This window comes from Carassius gibelio, chromosome A25 (assembly GCF_023724105.1).
Source record: "Carassius gibelio isolate Cgi1373 ecotype wild population from Czech Republic chromosome A25, carGib1.2-hapl.c, whole genome shotgun sequence".
In the NCBI taxonomy this organism is placed as follows: domain Eukaryota; kingdom Metazoa; phylum Chordata; class Actinopteri; order Cypriniformes; family Cyprinidae; genus Carassius; species Carassius gibelio.
This window is the reverse complement of record NC_068395.1, coordinates 19,265,189-19,270,188: the sequence shown is the minus strand read 5'-3', so window position 1 is coordinate 19,270,188 and position 5,000 is coordinate 19,265,189. Positions and strand designations below refer to the sequence as shown.

At 35.1% G+C, this 5,000-nt stretch overlaps 1 protein-coding gene across 3 annotated transcripts in view; it reads left to right on the top strand.

Moving 5' to 3' along the window:
* The window catches only part of LOC127947410 (glutamic acid-rich protein-like), a 255,412-nt gene that overhangs the window by 213,803 nt on the left and 36,609 nt on the right, over nucleotides 1–5,000 (top strand). The gene's annotated exons all lie outside the window — the stretch shown is intronic.

Genomic DNA, 5,000 nt, shown 5'->3' with positions numbered 1-5,000 from the left:
GAGAATGTGATCGAGGTGAGAGCAGAGGATATCATCAAGGCTGTATCAAAACAATGTGGACACGGGAAAATCCTGGCACTAAGGCCAAGACAAGGAAAAGAATATGAATTAACAATGGAGAAAGAAGAAACATGTGACAAACTGATTGATGGACTGATGATAAAAGGAGTGAACTGTGAGGTAAAAAATTTGCAAAACAGAGATTATGTTGTTTCCTTCATGCACCTGCCCGTCTATATTGATGACAAAGAAATTATAGGTAAATTGGAAGGATGGGGAGTTATTCCCATTTCACAGATAAAAAGAAGATGTTACCCGGGCACTGACATAGAAGACGGAACAAGGTTCCTAAAAGTGAGATTCCCCAAAGATGTCGCATCTTTGCCATATAGCACAAAGCTGGAAACAGCAGAAGGGCAGCAGTATTTTAGGGTGATGCACAGCCATCAGGTGAAGACCTGTAGGCTGTGCATGAGCCCTGGACACCTGCTGAAAGACTGCCCAGATTTTAAGTGCCGGAAGTGCGAGGAGAGGGGACATTTTGCAAGAGATTGCAATGCTGTCAGATGCCCAGGGTGTCAAGAAGTTTTAAATAAATGTGAATGTTGGATGGAAAGAGAGGAAGGAGGTATGGAACTTCAGTTGGACGGACAGGTGCATGAAGGAAACAGCGAGGTGGAAAGAGAAACTGATGAAGGACAAGAGGAAGGCGGATTGCAACAAGAAGAAACAGAAGGAGGAGCGAGCAACAGAGAGGAAGAAGGAGAAAAAGTAAATGATGCAGACGAGGAGCATACAACAGAACAGGACACTCAATGGACGGAAATGGAAATATCGGACAGTTTTAAAAATCTTTTAGATGGCATGGACGGAGATGGACATAGAATGGATGATCAAAACAAAGAAATGGACAGTGGAGAAGAAACGAGGATGGATAACATGGAAAAAGACAGAGAGGAGAGAGGACAAATAAGAAGGCGAACATTAAAGGTAAAACCAAATGTGGAAAATGCTAGAAAAAAGATAATGACAATGGGCGGAGTGAAAATTGTAAACAGATATGAAGTGTTAAGTGGGTTGGAGGGAGAAGATGGAAAGTAATGTTTGTTATGTATTTATTTTTCTTTTTAATGGTCTTAAGTTGTGTTACTTTTAATGCAAGGGGACTGATGGACATGGGTAAATTTGAAAAAGTGAAGGAAAAATGCCAAGGCGAAGATGTTATTGTTTTACAAGAAACAAATTGGAAAGAGAGTGTGATGGAGGACTATAAAAAGAAATGGGAAGGGGATATTTTATATAACAATGGGGATGGAAGGCTTGGAAGAGGAGTGGCTTTTTTAATAAGGAAAGATGTTTTTAATTCAAGTAGGGTAGTGTATAAAGATAAGATGGGGAAATGTATGGTGGTTGAAGTAAATTGTGAAGGACGTGAACTGATTTTAGTCAATGTACATGCACCAACAGAGGAGAAGGAAAAGAAAGATTTTTTTTATGTTTTAAGAAATATCATAAACAAGTATACGGAAATAATAATGATAGGGGATTTTAACACAGTTTTTAGTAAACAAGACATGGCAGAAGGAATGGTTTTTAAAAATGACAAGGGGAGAAAAGAATTAAAAGCATTAATGGGAGAAAAGGATATCATCGATGTGTGGAGAGAAAGAAATGAAAAGATAAAAGAATTTTCAAGGAGGCAAATAGTGGGGCAGTTTGTGTGTGAAACAAGAATAGACTTTATTTTATGTACAAGAAATGTGGAGAATTTTATAAAAAAGATTAAGTATGAAGAAACAAGTTTTAGCGATCACAAGTTTTTATTTTTTAAAGTAGACTGGAGTAAAGTGCAAAGAGGGCCGGGAGTCTGGATTTTAAATACAGAGGTTTTAAAGAATGAAGATTATGTTTTAAGTATAAAGGAGATAATTGAAAAGGAAAAAGAAAATGAAATGTATAGTGAGGATAAGCGAATGTGGTGGGAGAACGTGAAATATCTGGTAAAAAAGTTTACAATAACATATTGCAAATTAATTAATAAATGTAAGAAAAATAAGGAAAGAGAGCTAAGAAAAAACTTAAATGAGGAACTGGATAAGGCAGAAAAAAGCATAGAGAAAATAAAAGAAATAGAAGGTAGACTGAAGGAAATGGAAGAGGAGAAATATGAAGTTGCAAGATTAAGAAGCAAAGCAAAATATACAGTGGAGGGGGAGAAGTGCACAAAATTTTTCTTTGATCTAGAGAAAAGAAAAGGGAAAGCAGACATGATTAAAGAAATAAGGGGCAAAAATGGGAGAATAGTAGAAAAAAATGCAGACATTTTAGAGGAAATAAAATCATATTATGAGAACTTATTCTGTACAGAGGGGGTAAAAGAAGGAGAAAAAGTGGAATTACTGAAGCAAATAAAAGCCAGAGTAGGAGAAGTGGATAAACAAGAGTGTGATGATGAAGTAAGAGAAGAAGAAATAAAAAGAGCAATAATTGGGTTAAACAAGAGGAAAAGTCCAGGGATAGATGGGTTGGGGAGTGAGTTTTACATTGTTTTTAAAGATGTTTTAACAACTATCTTAAAAGAAGTATTTGACGAGATTTTTAGGAAAGGTGAGATGAACGAAAGGATGGGAATGGGATTAATGAAGCTGATATATAAAAGGAAAGGAGACAAAGTGGAGTTAAAGAATTATAGGCCTATAACAATGCTTAACACAGATTTAAAGATTTTATCAAAAATTTTAGCTAACAGATTAAAAGAAGTGATGCCCACAATAATTCAAACAAACCAAGCTTACAGTATTAAAGGAAGAGACATTGCAGATACAACAATGAGCATAAAAGATACCATAAGATATATTAATGAAAAGAAGAAAGATGGTTTTATAATCAGTTTGGACTTTGAGAAGGCTTTTGACAGGGTAGAGCATGATTTTTTATTTGGGGTTTTGGATACTTTTGGTTTTGGACGGAATTTTATTAAATGGGTTAAGATTTTATATAAAGGTGCTGTAACGAGAGTTAAATGTAATGGGTTTTTAACAGAGTGTTTTAAATTAACAAGATCAATTAGACAGGGCTGCCCGTTGTCGGCACTTTTATATGCTTTAGTTGCGGAACCACTTGGGTTAATGGTAGAACAGGAAGGGAGAATAAAAGGAATAGGCATAGAGGGAGGAGAGAATAAAATATTTCAATACGCTGATGATACTACGCTATTGCTGCAAGATTTGTTGAGTGTAAGGGAAGTGATGAAAATAGTACAATCATTTTGCAGGGGATCTGGGGCTAAAGTGAATGAGGATAAAACGGTATACATGAGATTTGGGCGAAGTGAGGTTTTAACTGGGCACTTTAATTGTAAGGAAATGAATGAAATAAAGATTTTAGGTGTTTTAATGGGGAGGGATGAAACCAAAGCAGAAGGAATTATGTGGGAGGAGATGTTAGGAGGGATCGAGAGAAGGTTAAATTTTTGGAGATTAATGTCCTTAACTTTGAAGGGGAGGGTTTTAATTTTGAATGTTTTAATGGTTTCTAAGTTATGGCATATTTTATATGTGGCTTCAATGCCGTTGTGGACAGAAAAAAGGCTGAAAAAATGTTTTTTAGATTTTTTATGGGAAGGAAAGCCACCGAGAATTGCATATAACACTTTAATAGGAGCAATGGGGAAGGGGGGGCTAGGGCTAATGGACGTGGAGCAAAGAAAGAACAGTTTAAGGGTGAAAATCATAAGCAAATATCTAGACGAAGGAAATAAAGCAGCATGGAAAAGAACAATGGGGCATTTTTTAAACAAGTGTAGTCATTTTAATCTGGGGGACAACATTTTATGGATGAAAACAAAAAATTGGATGACGGAGGGGATGCCAGAATTTTATAGAGAACTGATGGGAGCATGGGGAAAATTTTTAGATAATGTGCATTTTAAGCCACAAGGTAGAGAGAACATTTTAAATCAGCCTTTATTCTTAAATAACTGCATTTTAAATCAAGGGAAGCAGGTTTTTTTTAAGAAGTGGTGGGATGTGGGAATCATGAAAGTCAGAGATGTTTTATATGAATTCAAAGAGGGTTTTTTACCAGTTCAATACATTGTGGATGTGATGGAGGAGGCAAAGGAGGATTATACCAGACAAGAGATTACAAACAAATATGATTTAATTAAGAATGCTATACCTAAAGAATGGATAAAGAGAATTGAAAATATGGAAGAAGAAGATCAAGGAAAAGATGTGTATGTAAATATGGGGGGGAAATTGTGTGCTTTTAAAGAATGTAAAGTTAAAATGTTTTATTGTTTTTTTAGAGATGTGGTTTTCAAGAAACCTGTTGTAAATGAATATTGGCTACAGATGTTCAATGATGTAACAGAAGAAAAAATATGGGGGAATATAAAGGGGAAAATTGTACAGACTAAACTGGAGAATATGGAATATTTTATCAGAAACAAAGCAGTGTTCACAGACGTAATTTTAAGCAAAATTGGGATGGAGGAAAGTGCAATATGTAAAGTTTGCCAAGATGCTGATGAAGGGTTTTTACACTTGTTTTTATATTGTGATAAGCTGAAAGATTTTAATGAGAGGTGTAAAAGCATGATTTTAAGTTTGAGAGGAGAGGAAAATGGGAACTTTGAGTGGGAAAAGGTGTTAATGTTGGGCATTAATGAGAAATGTAAACATGAGAAGCTGATAAATTTACTTGTGATGCTGATGAAAAGTGCGATTTGGGAAAGAAGAGTGGTGGTGAAAAAGGAAAATGTTTTAATTGATGTATGGAATGTGTTCAGGAGAAAAGTTGAAAAATATGTTGAATGTCTGTTTTATTATTGTAAGTTGGAGGAAACGATTGATGTCTTTTATAATATTTTTACTCAGGAGGTGTTAAAGGTTTTCAAAGAGCTGGGGATTGAATTGTCATTTTTAAAAGATTAAAATATTTAATGACTTCTTTTTAAATGTATGTAAGATGTCTGTCAATTCAAATTAGGAGTTTTG